Here is a 13453-nt window from a genome sequence, read left to right as displayed (position 1 = left end):
AAACATCACAGCTAACCAGGGGCAAATAAATGAAAGCACTGGTTTGTCAAAGCCTTATGTATTTACTGAGTCTTTACTGAAGCAAAACTCCCATGGAAATCAATGAAAGATTTCAGAATTAGAACACAAAAAAATACAAATTTGTTTAGCTAGTTCCTCATCAGTAGCCTGTAAATGTTAATTATTAATTCATCTATTTTCTGGTAGATTATCACTCTCCTGTACCTTTTTTTTCTCTTGTAAATAGCATTCCAGTGGCTCCAGCTAGTGAACGTCTTTATGATTTCCCAACATCACCACCATTCACTCCTCTCTTCTAGGACTATGATCTGGATACTATTTTAGCTCTGTTGGCATGACAACATTCCACTGCAAGCAGAAATAAGGAAGTCTTCACAGAAGTAAAGAGGCAAGTGAAAATTGAATGAAAGGCAAATTACAATACCACAGTTGACTGTAATGGAAAGCATTTATTTCTATGTAATGGGGTATTCACTTGGCCCAAGACATTTTCTCCACCATTGGGATTATTTTTTGAAAAGCTATCTAGAACTGGAGAAGTCTCGGAGGATTTGGGAGAAGAGAAGACCAAACATAATATAGTACCAGTTTTTAAAATCTAAAATCAAAGCGTTCTGAGCAATTATCTGGAAAATCTCATTTTAAATTCTGAGTAAATTAATAGAATGGATATTAGACAAACTCTGAAGCCCCATAATAAACTCCAACTGGAGCTATAAGGAGCAAGTCAGGCCAAACTTCACTGAAATAAATACAGCTTTAGGCAAAATGTAAAATATAGTTAAATTCATCTTGGCTTGGGTAGAAAACTGGTTGAAGAATTGTAAAATTGAAGGGTCATGGGCAGCTATGTGTCAAGTCTGAGGGTGGTGGTTCAGGAAATTTTTGTTTTTTCTGAAAGGAGAAAAAGAGGTAAGTTAAAATCACAGATACTTAAAACCCATCCATATATCCTATTGCTGACTCGGCTGTAAGGGCATCATTTAAATGCTTTTATCCCAGTGGTGCCCATTCCCTCTCCAAGATCCCATGTTCAGAGGGGGAACTAAGGAACAGAGAGGCTAAGTGACTTGCCTAGGTTAACTCTGCGGTGGAGCAGGGACTCAAACCTGGGTCTCCTACATACCAGGCCAGTGCCCCAACTACCAGGCCCTCAGTCCTCTCCATATTTAAAAATAGTGAAAAGGGCACAAAGAGGTAAGGAATATAGAACCCTCCCACAGCAATATTTCTAGAAGAAAGCCCTGGGACATGGAACTGGGCAGAGTTTACCACCTTGGGGTTCCCTCTAAATACTTTTCTCAAGGCCCCATGGTATAAACTCTACTGCTCCCCAAGAACAGGTAGATGCAGATGAGGCTTCTTCCAGTTGGCTGCCTCTAGGAGCTCCATGAATGGAGTTTCCACTATACAGATGTGGCCATTGAAAAGGTAATTCAAGCTGGGGCTGTATCACTTGCTCAGGAGGATTCCCACTGAGTCCAAGCAATGATGCACATCCCTGGCTCCCAATTTCCCCCTCACACAGAGGGGTATTCTTGGGTCTGCAACAGGTGCTTGGGGATGTTCCTGAAGTGAGCCAACATCTTCATCCTCAGGAGGGGTGAGATTTGTGCAGCAAGGTTCCCCTCTCAGCCCATATTTATGGGGAACTTCCCCATGCTGCTATCGGGCTGCCAATCAGCACTGGCCAGCAGCACTTGGTAACTCTCAGTGGGATCATAGGGTAATGGCTTGTAGAAACTCGTGTTGGAGAGCTGCCGAGCAGCCTCTTGTTCATATTCCGACCTATTCATGATGACGACAGCACCTCCTTTGTCAGCCTTTTTGATTATGATGTCAGAGTTGTTTCTGAGGCTGTGGATGGCATTGCGTTCCGCATGGCTGAGGTTATGGGGCAAGTGATGCTGCTTTTCCACAATTTCAGCCGTGCACATCGGCGGAAGCACTCTATGTAGAAGTCCAGTCTGCTGTTTCGACCTTCAGGAGGAGTCCACCTAGAATCCCTCTTTCTGTAGTGTTGGTAGGGAGACCTCTGTGGATTAGTATGCTGTTCAGAGGTATTTTGGAAATATTCCTTGAGTCGGAGACGTCGAAAATAGGATTCTAGGTCACCACAGAACTGTATCATGTTCGTGGGGGTGGAGGGGCAGAAGGAGAGGCCCCGAGATAGAACAGCTGCTTCTGCTGGGCTGAGAGTATAGTTGGATAGGTTAACAATATTGCTAGGTGGGTTGAGGGAACCATTGCTGTGGCCCCTAGTAGCATGTAGTAGTTTAGAAAGTTTAGTGTCTTTTTTCTTTTGTAGAGAAGCAAAGTGTGCGTTGTAAATGGCTTGTCTAGTTTTAGTAAAATCCAGCCATGAGGAAGTTTGTGTGGAAGGTTGGTTTTTTATGGGAGTATCCATTTTTGAGAGCTCATTCTTAATCTTTCCCTGTTTGCTGTAGAGGATGTTGATCAGGTGATTCCGCAGTTTCTTTGAGAGCGTGTGGCACAAGCTGTCAGCATAGTCTGTGTGGTATGTAGATTGTAATGGATTTTTTACCTTCAGTCCTTTTGGTACGATGTCCATCTGTTTGCATTTGGAAAGGAAGATGATGTCTGTCTGTATCTGTACAAGTTTTTTCATGCAGTTGATAGATTTCCACTCCATACGGCTAAATGCAGTGCCTTGCATAATGACAGGTTTCAGAGTAGCAGCCGTGTTAGTCTGTATTCGCAAAAAGAAAAGGAGGACTTGTGGCACCTTAGAGACTAACCAATTTATTTGAGCATAAGCTTTTGTGAGCTACAGCTCACTTCATCGGATGCATACCGTGGAAACTGCAGCAGACTTTATATATACACAGAGAATATGAAACAATACCTCCTCCCACCCCACTGTCCTGCTGGTAATAGCTTATCTAAAGTGATATCAGGTGGGCCATTTCCAGCACAAATCCAGGTTTTCTCACCCTCCACCCCCCCACACACAAATTCACTCTCCTGCTGGTGATAGCCCATCCAAAGTGACAACTCTCTACACAATGTGCATGACAATCAAGTTGGGCTATTTCCTGCACAAATCCAGGTTTTCTCACTTCCCCCCCACCCCCATACACACACAAACTCACTCTCCTGCTGGTAATAGCTCATCCAAACTGACCACTCTCCAAGTTAAAATCCAAGTTAAACCAGAACATCTGGGGGGCGGGGTAGGAAAAAACAAGAGGAGGTAAAAAAACAAGAGGTAACACAGGCTACCTTGCATAATGACTTAGCCACTCCCAGTCTCTATTTAAGCCTAAATTAATAGTATCCAATTTGCAAATGAATTCCAATTCAGCAGTTTCTCGCTGGAGTCTGGATTTGAAGTTTTTTTGTTTTAAGATAGCGACCTTCATGTCTGTGATTGCGTGACCAGAGAGATTGAAGTGTTCTCCGACTGGTTTATGAAAGTGAGAGAACCTGGATTTGTGCAGGAAATAGCCCAACTTGATTGTCATGCACATTGTGTAAAGAGTTGTCACTTTGGATGGGCTATCACCAGCAGGAGAGTGAATTTGTGTGTGTGGGGGTGGAGGGTGAGAAAACCTGGATTTGTGCTGGAAATGGCCCACCTGATGATCACTTTAGATAAGCTATTACCAGCAGGACAGTGGGGTGGGAGGAGGTATTTGTTTCATATTCTCTGTGTATATATAAAGTTTGCTGCAGTTTCCACGGTATGCATCCGACGAAGTGAGCTGTAGCTCACGAAAGCTTATGCTCAAATAAATTGGTTAGTCTCTAAGGTGCCACAAGTACTCCTTTTCTTTTTGCGAATACAGACTAACACGGCTGTTACTCTGAAACCTATTAACCCCTTTGTTGCTGGACCAGTATGGGGTATATACACCCCATGAAAGGGAGATAGTTGGAAAGTAGTAATATTGAAGATGATGTGCCATGAGGTAGTAATAGATATGGATGATGATGGTTGAAAAGGGGAAATTGTCTCCTTTCTCATCAAAGACATATAGCCCCTATTCAACACAGTAGTGTGAAGCCTCAGGATCTTGCTTGCCTCTTACTAAGCTTGGATGACCAAGCAGCATCAATTCTAAAAATGCCGCCTTCCACCTCGCTAGGAAATTTTGTCCCTTTCTCCCAGACAGTGACCCATGCATTTGTCAGCTCCAGATGAATTGTTGTAATTCACTGTATCTTGAAGGTGAGTGCATAGCTGATGCATAAGCTCTACCTGGTACAGAATGCAGCTGCCTACCTTTTCTGTGACTTAAGCCACTATGAGCACATCAGGCCCATGCTCAAGTCCCTCCACTGGCCCCCAGTCAGCTTCTGACACCAGTTGAAGGCTTTAGTTCTAATCTTCAAAGCTATTAATGGATCAAGCCACACATTCATCGAAGACCAAATTTTGATCTGTGAACCACAACGACAGCTGCACACTTCTGGGACAATGCAGCTCACAAAGCACAGGACAAAGTGTTACTCCTGAGAGCATTCTGTACCTAAAAATTCTGTGCACAATATTTTAAAATTCTGCAAGTTGCATTTGTCAATAAATAAATGCAGAGGCTCCAGCATGGCAGCGGGGAGCACAGGCCGCTGGCTGCACAAAGGAGGGAGATCACCCTGCAGCACCCCCACCCCTGAGACACAGACTCAGTGGTGAGGTTGTACCCGACCCTGACACAGCATAAGGCCTGGGCCTGCCCCAGAAACACCCTGGGGCCCTGCCCCGCTGCACCAGGTGTGGAGCAGGTTGGCTCAACCAGGCAAGATCCAAGTGTGAAGGGGCTCAGTGTGGGGGATCCAGATGTGGGGTAAAAGTGTTCTGTGTGGGACAATCTGGGTGCAGGCAGCTCAGTGGGGGGGGTGTAGACTTGGGGGTGATCAGGATGCACAGAAGCTCATTGGGGGGGTTCCAGATGCAGGGGCAATGGGATTCTGTGGGGGCTTCCGGGTGAAGGTGTTTGGGGCTCAGGGGAGGGGTCCAGGTATGGGGGGCTCAGGTGGGATCTGGGGGAATGGGGCTTGGTGGGGTTGGGGGTCTGGGTGAAGCTAGTTGGAGGTTAGTGACATGGGGGTCTGGATGTGGGGGCTCAGGGTGGTGCAGGGGAGTGCTCATCAGTGTTGGGGTTGGAGTGCAGGAAGCTCAGTGGGGGTGGTCTGGGTGCAGGGGTGGGGGTCTAGAGACGGGGGGCTGAGTGCAGGGGTGCGCTAGATGCAGAAGTTAAGGTTCAGTTGCGTGGGATTTGGGCATGGAGTGTTCTGGATGTACAGGGTGAGGCTTGGTGGGGGTATCTGGGTATGGGAGGTGCAGATGCACAGGGTTGGATGGATGGGGGAGCAGCTCCCCATACAGTGACCCCCTCCTCCTGCAGCTGAGAAGCGGTGGAGGCAGGAAGCAGGGGATGGCTGTAGCAATGAAAAAGAAAACCTATGCAACTTTGTACTGCACATGGCAAGACATTTTGCCAAAAAGCATGGCCCTTCTCTATACATATCACATAAGATGGTCCCTGGGACACAGAGTACAGCACATGGCCCTGCAGCATCTGAAAAATTAGGAGAAATTTGAGAGAATTCAAAGAGCAGCAAAAAATAGTTAAAAGTCTGCAGAGATTGATGTAGTAGGAAAACTATTAAAAGGACTAAATATAGTTGCCCCCAAACGTTTTACGTATGGAGCTGAAAATTAAGATCTAGTGATATTTGCCATGTTCTCTCCATATTATCTACTTTTACTAAATATCAAGGCACAAACTTCATTTGACTAACAGGATAAAGAAGAAAACAATTCATCTCCCTTACTAGTCAATCGGGTAATTCAATTCTTTTCTTTTCTGAAAGCAGTAAAAGATCATAGTCCTAGAAGAGATGAGTGCATGATAATGATGATGATGATGTTGGGAAATCATAAAAATGACTTGGATCATCTTTGCCTATGTGAAAGAGTGAAGGGGAAGTTAATAGGGATGAGATCCTGAGGTCCCTTCCAACCCTGATATTCTGTGAATAATATGAATTAGTATAGAAAGGAGTGTAGTCTTTCCCCCTTGCAGAGAGGGATTAAGAGCTCAGCCCCAGAAACCCAATGATCTTTGAGACCAACTCTGATCTCCAGGAATCTAAGACTGGCAAAGGGCCATCTATAAGCCATGTAGTCCCTCTTCTGTGACATCCCCCGCCCCCCAGTCCCCTCATCAGTGCAGTTCCTTAATTAGGAGCAGTAACTGTTATCGCAGTAGGCACTGGTTTTCTGGGCCCTAACTCATTTCCCTCAAAAGCTGCTCTGGAACACACGAGTAAATCATTTCACTTTGGTCTTTGTTCCTTTCCTAAGTTAGTCATTTAATCAATAACATAACTCCTCTAGTAATGTATTTGTAAGCCGAAACGTGAGACTGCTGAGGTGAGACCAGGATTTATACATATGGTTAAAGCAAAATAGATTTTGATTTTTATATAGCACCATTCATACACAGGGTAAAGCATATTGACTTCTTGTTGACTGGTATGTGAAAAGAAGATAATAAACTAGCAGTACTATATAAAATACGGAGACATTAACAAAATTTTAGTCTCTTGGCATCAGATTATGTCCTTTGACAGGACCTTAAAACCTCTCTGGAGCGGAAACAATAGGTTCGCTTAAAAAAAAAAAAAAGTTGGAAGTACTCCAGGCGTCTGTGCAGTTTGAGGTCCTTTTAGTCACTAAAAAGAAAACAAAGGTGAAACATCATTGCTTCTCAGCCCATGAGCCCAATTAGCACACAGCTGCGGCCGATGTGACATTAGCTACTCTCTGTGTGTGTGTGTATATATATCTATATCTCCTGTGTGGATGCGGCCCACGTAACACAGAGAGCTGGATATGAGGCCCACAATGGTAAATAGATTGAGAACCACTGCATCAGACTAATCAGAAATTTAATTGAGTGATTCACCTTTTCTGGATCCCTTTTCTAAAATGACTGTTGCAGAAAAATGTGCAGAACACTAGCAGAAATCCTTCAGATGACAAAAAACATTGAGAGAAATGTAATTTTTGCCATAATGCAGCCATTTCTGTCACCTTACCATCACAAACCTAGGTCTACATCAGCTACTTCTGGTCTCCAACTCTACACTTAAAATTTTTGCTGGTATTTTTTCAGTTAGGGACTGTTAAATTTTTACCAGAATAGCCCTAGTGTAGCTACAATTATATTGGTATAAAGATGCCTTGTACAGTTATTCCCCTTCCTGTATGGTAATAGTTAACCTCTATAGTGATATACCTTCAACCACACTAGTGAGGTTGTACTGCTTCAGTTATATTGGTGTAGTTAAAGCAGTACAATTTTTCTAATGTAGACAAGATCTTAGGAACTGAGCAAATACAGACAGACCTCACAAGTGCTGTGCATTTTACCAATGCCCTGTGAAAGCAACTACACAGGGCCATAACTCCATACCACAGCTAGAAAAAAAATTGGTTGTTTGGTGGTCGAATTTGAACTCAGGACTCCGTGCACCACAATGGAAACACTTCTCTCTTGAACTGCAGGGAGTGCCTCCTCTCGCTTGTAGAAGTCGTAGGTTCTTATCCTCTTATGTGAATCAGCTCTAAAAGGGGAAGCAACATACACTGGGCCAGTGTGTTACACTTATGTGCTTGGGTCTTTTAATCCAGCTTTTTCTAGAAGCATAACATTTATTTTTCTTAGAGTGCTTTTAAAAAAAGGAGAGAGTGTGCGTGGGGGCTGAGAGACTCATCTCCAGCCATGGTCACTGTCTGGACTTGCTCAGCATTTGCCACGAAGCTATCATAAATAGTAGTAATTTCTCAAAACTCCTCGGATAGAATAACTACAAATCACTTATTCCCATGGGGGTGGGGAAGAAGGGAGAAGAATCCCCAGGCTTCTCCTCTGGAAAAGCCTTAATTACATACCTTCTTACTCTGTTATAGAGATGTCCGCTCTGTCAAACAGTCACCACTGATTCTGTTTCAATTAAAAAACGTAGAGATGTTCCTTTTAATTTGCTTATTTAAAAATGTTATAATCACTCAAAAGAAAAACAGATTTCCTTACCCATCTTATTCTTTTCCATTATCAACCTCATTTACCATAGAATATATTTATTTTCCATACTGTTTGGTGTGCAAAACGCTATTCCTGAACGAGTGCCACATTTGCATCCTCGAGCTCTGGCTATTTAGCTTTAGGTACTATTTAGACATTCTTTTGAGAGTGTAAAGAATATTTTGACATTTTTCCAAAACCCTGAAGATACTGAAGATACTGATAATTAACAACACATCCAAAGTGTGAGCTCCCACCCCATAGTATAGGAATGGAATGATTTTGTTCTTTTTTTCCTCAGTAACTGTGTGTATTAAACCGAGCCACTTGAAACAGTACTAATTAGCCCACAGAAGCACGGAAAGATTTTCTAGAGATATGTTTTTCTTGCACAGAGAATAAAAGGTGTGCAAAGTTGACACCAGTCAAATTAATTGTATGGCTGTTTTGCTGAATTATTATTGTAGTAAACTAATATAAAAGAGTATAACTGATATCACATTTTAAATTAAGTCTCCTGGAATTGCATTTTGTGCTGTATTTTGAAAGGTGACCTCTAAATGAATTGTTGAGTTTATGGTGTTAGACTCTAAGTGCTGAGTATAAGTGAGTTTAATTCTAACTTTTTTGTGGTGGCAGTAAAACAGTGATTTCAAGCTTTGCTTTTAGGGCTGGGCTTCTCAAAAGAAATTAAAGGAGTTGGAGATGGTGCCTTGAGCATCCTTGAAAATCCCAATTCTCTGTCATTACTTGAGTTCATTTAATAGCAAGATATGTTCTTGTGTGGGCATAATATAATTCACACATGCACAGTAGTTTTGATACTTGATACAAATCTATTTGTAAAATACATGTATTTTTGAGTTGGCTGAGTGAAGCAAGGTCTAACGTTCAACTTGATGACATTTCTTTGTAACACAATCTGGTGAGGGGGAGGCGGATGAGTGGAGGCAGGAGGAAGTAGGAACCCACAGAGGGCAGGGGTAAAGGTATTGGAGATGGGGGAGGGGAACAGGGACCTGCAATGGGGTAACTGTATGAATGTGCATTGAAGCAGGAAGTGGGAGAAGTGGAGATAGGCAGGGGAAAATGGGGAATGAGGGGGGGCAGGGACCAGGAGTGAGGGAATGGAAATGGGGAGTGGGAAACTGTGGGGAACATAGAGGCCCTGCCATAGGAGGAATGGGGCAGCACACAGAGCCCTTGGCATGGGGGAGAGAAATAGGGGAGCATACAGAGGCCTGGGCATGGAAGGGATGGGAAAGATGAGGCAGGGCACACAATCCCTGTCAAGGTAGGGAAAAAGGGGATTCGGAGCCTTCCAGCCATGGGGGAAGGATATGTAAAGTGTGTTTTTTTGCTTGAGAAAGAGAAGGTGAAGATGCTTATGCATATTCCAGTTTTTTATGCTCTCATGTAAAACTAGCATGTGGCATGTTACAAAGATAATGTTCCTCTTATGTCATTAGTACAGTAGTATTTGGAGCCATTGCCAAGCTTCACAGACATCGTAATTGTCCAGGAATCAGTAACCGTGTGAAATGAGCTTGCTCAGCTGCAAATCAGCTAGTGAGGAAATGGTTCACAAAGGCTGGAATGTGAGGCAATGGGACTTGCATGTTGATAATAGGCACAGTGTTAACACTGTTTTTATACAGCTGGTTGTTCCCAAGTAGGTGGCAACAGATGCTGTGTTCCACCATCTTCTTTCTCCATGGAAACGCCACCTTCAACTCCAACCACTTTGAATTCACCCATTGACTTGTACAAAGATTTTGCGTTAGACATACCAGGATTCTAAACATACTCAGAAGCCTTCTATGTTTTTACAGTGCAGTTGGAGGAGGATTAGGTAAACAAACTAATTACCCAAATACTTTAGAGTCTGTCCTACTTTAAACTTAAAAATTTCTTTTGCACTTGAGAGGGCAATTATTTTGTACCAGGCTTCTTAAGTACAGGTGTGTGATGTTTTCATGCTGAAACCTGAAACCCACTGAAACTTTCTCAATTTTGTTACAAACCTGTAACTTGGGGCAGGTTAATTAAATGTTTGCTGAGATACGTGGGCTTTGTGGTGAACCTGCACTGAATATTGGGTGAACACATGAAGACTTGTAGTTTCCATAGTGCCTTTCCTGCGTGAATCTTGAAGTGCTTTAGGTAGGGATAATTATCCCCATTTTGCAGCTGATGAAACTGAAGCACAGAGAGGCTCATAGTAGGGGATTAATGATTTTGCCGCCCCTAGGCCCTGAAATAATTGCCACCCCCATATGAACTTGTTTTAGTTTTTTTACAAATTCGTTTGAACTAAAATGAATCTAAATATCATTAAAATTAACATTTTACAAGTTTTATTGTAATAAAATTACAAGTAGATCAAATTTTTTATTTTATATAGATACAATAAAATAAGTATGTGACTAATAAGTAGTTACATTTGTTTACACCTACACTTTTGAGTGGCAAACTTATTAATTAATTTCTGTATAATCCAGAGAAGTTGTTAGATCCTTTTCAGTTGTCAGGAGAAAGGGAGTTTAATTTTTCTTCACTGAGATTAGCTCTCAAATAGTGTTTTTTTGTTTTTGTTTTTGTTTTTTCACCCTTTTTATTTTCCCTTTCTTTTTGTATAGCATTTTTTTTTAAACTGAGAACTGCTTAATTTCTTCCGGTCATATTATTAACCCTTAGGATTGTCACGAGTATGTTTACTAAATGGTGTCGCGCCGTCATTGGTGGTTTCAATACATGCTATGATTGGTAGAATCGCGGCGTCACTGATGCTTCAGTTTGGTGCTCAGTTACAATATGAACAAACAACGAATCAGGCATCTGACAGACAGTGGGCTTGTGCAAAAATGCTGCTATTATAAATTTGCCTCCCCTGCAAATTTGCTGGCCTAGACCTTGTCGGCCTAGGCGATAATATGCCATTGGGCTCAAGGCCTGATCCAATGCCCCTGAAGTCAGTGGAATTCTCTTCAATGGACCGTGGAGCAGACTCTAAGTAAGGGTGGTCAGAATTTTTTGGACAAACACTTTTTTTGTGGGAAGGTGCCAGTTTGTCAAAACTGAAATTGTTCATGAGAAGGCGTCAGTTTAGATTAATCTACCAACTGGAAGAAAGTTTCAAAATTATTCAGATGGCTCTTTCTGACAGTTTTTTATGAAAGGAAGTTTTATTTTTAGTTTGAAATGACTTTTTTTTTCTTTCAAAATTTGTTAATTTTTGGTTAATACTTAAAAGTGAAAACTCAAGCAAGGTGGCTGAGGTAAAAGATTTTTTTTGAGGGTTTTTTGTCCCAATTTAGGAAGGGAAATTTTTTGGAAATCTCAAATTCTTAGGGGACAGGAAAACCATTTCCCACCCAGCTGTAGTGCTCAGTGACTTGGCCATACTCTCACATAAATCAGTAGAAGAGTGAGAAACAGAACGCATATCTCCTGTCTGTCTCCTATTCCAATCAGTTGGCATTGCTGCCTCCCTTAAGTATCTTTTTAAGTGTCTTCATCATAGCTACTAGTTTTATTCCTTCATACCTGCTAAGTCTCTCTAGTGCTGCTATCTCCCCAAAAGCTACTGCTTCCAAATTTTGGAATCTTTGGATACGAATTAATGTTGCAGCACAGCCTCCTCAGCCAGTGCTCTAGATCACTGGCATCCTTAGCTGTGATGAACCATTGTTGCTGAAAGCACATTTGGCATCTGTGGCCCCAGGTTAACAAGCCCCACATTGAACCAGGACTGAGAGTAGAGCAATATGAGCTAGGGAGGCCCCACCCCTCAACAGGTGCAAGGCATATTTGCAGTGGAGGAACACTTGAAAAGGGTGGAATGAGCTGCATGTGGCAGAAGGAAGGCAGGCTAGCTAATGTGGATAGCTGTGACAAGACTGGCAAAGTTTTGTGAAGGCTGCTCTAGCATAAGGGACTTGGATTCTCTCTCCTGCCCTTCCTTGGGAGCTGAAAGCCCTAAGAGAGAGTGACTGACTGAACAGGACAATCAGGAGTCTGCTAAGCCAGCAACCATGCCCCAAACTGAGTCATTTCAGGCTGGTGAGAAGTGATCTGGGGGAAACAGTTAGGGGTTGCTCAATTACTGAGCCGAATGCTTTAGTAAACCCCTACGGCCCTGGGTTGGATCTGGTGTAGTGAGTGGGCATGGGTCCTCCTAACTTGCCATGCTCCCCTGTTCCTCCCCTACCTTTGTAGTGACTGAGCTCTGATTGCTGTAACCAGAGGGAATAATTGGAGCATGAGGGCGTGATTAGTGATCCCAGAGGAGGTGTCAGCTACAGACTCAGACTGGCCAAAGCTGTAAGTCTGACCACTAGGTCAGCTGGTCATCAGGCCTTCCTGCTAAAGCTTCACAATAGTCAGTCTGGAATGACTGCCCACAGAGAATCCACATTTGGCAAACAAGCACAAGATTCATTTTTCTCCTAGATCAGCAGGGGAATTCACTGCATAAAATGAAAGGGGAATTTCCCCTTTTCTCCTACACCTGGTACTAAATATTTAAACAAAGCCTTTACATAAGAGCAAAGTAGATCTGGCTCTAATACCCATCTGCCTCAGAGAACTGCCAAACCTTTACAATCTGGGTAGGGAGAAAATTAGTCATTTACAGTTAGCAAATAAAAGCTACTCCTGCCAAATATGCTTGTGCTTATTACACTACTTTTGTCAAGGCACATGAGTTTTGTTATTTGCCTCATGCTCCATTGCATTGAAATTATCCGAGTCTTTAGCATAATGGAGCTAACTTAAATAAATAACTTAAACAGAAAAATCCTTATTTTTATGGTAATGCTATAAACTGTAACCGGTTTCTACCATGTCTACTGTGTTGACTTAATGGTATAATGATAACATTGCCAGATGGGCCAGCTTAATTGCTACTAGCATTTTGAGAAATGATGGTGAAATTGGCAAAAGGAAAAATAAGAAAAACTTGAAAAAATGTTTGACGCTTGGACAGTAGGTTAATGACAATTACACCAGAAGAAGGATTGTAGAGTACAGAGACAAATAGATTATTCTCTAAGATGGCGGGGTCGCAGGGGAGGATGGGGGAGAGAGACTGACAAACCCCTCAGTATCCCCATTTGGAAAAGTCTAATTAGTGATGGCTTTACAGAATGTCCCTGTCTTCATCCCCTTTTCATGTGTTATCATACCAAAGTAGGGGCGAGTAGTAATAAGAAAGCAAGCATAGGGGACAGTACTGGGAAGGAACACTATTTAATAGTTAGAATTGCAAAATGTACTTCATTCTTTTATTTAGTTTTGAATACTGAATTAGAGCCAATGATGGTCTTGTGGCTAACACTAAGGACCAGGGACCAGATTTTTAAAGGTATTTAGCT

The 13453-nt window shown here is 42.5% G+C and overlaps 1 long non-coding RNA gene across 1 annotated transcript in view; it reads right to left on the bottom strand.

Moving 5' to 3' along the window:
* Positions 1 to 6519: 6519 nt before the first annotated feature.
* Positions 6520 to 13453, bottom strand: part of LOC140917245 (uncharacterized) — a 38240-nt gene continuing 31306 nt past the window's right edge. The window contains exons 2-3 of the long non-coding RNA XR_012160762.1: positions 7946 to 7997; positions 6520 to 6723 (exon numbers count right to left, since the gene is read on the bottom strand). This is a non-coding gene — a long non-coding RNA (uncharacterized lncRNA). The remainder of the gene's footprint in view (positions 6724 to 7945; positions 7998 to 13453) is intronic.

Source organism: Lepidochelys kempii, chromosome 9 (assembly GCF_965140265.1).
Source record: "Lepidochelys kempii isolate rLepKem1 chromosome 9, rLepKem1.hap2, whole genome shotgun sequence".
Lineage (NCBI taxonomy): Eukaryota > Metazoa > Chordata > Testudines > Cheloniidae > Lepidochelys > Lepidochelys kempii.
Note: the sequence above shows the minus strand (reverse complement) of the source record. Positions and strands in the feature narration are given on the sequence as shown.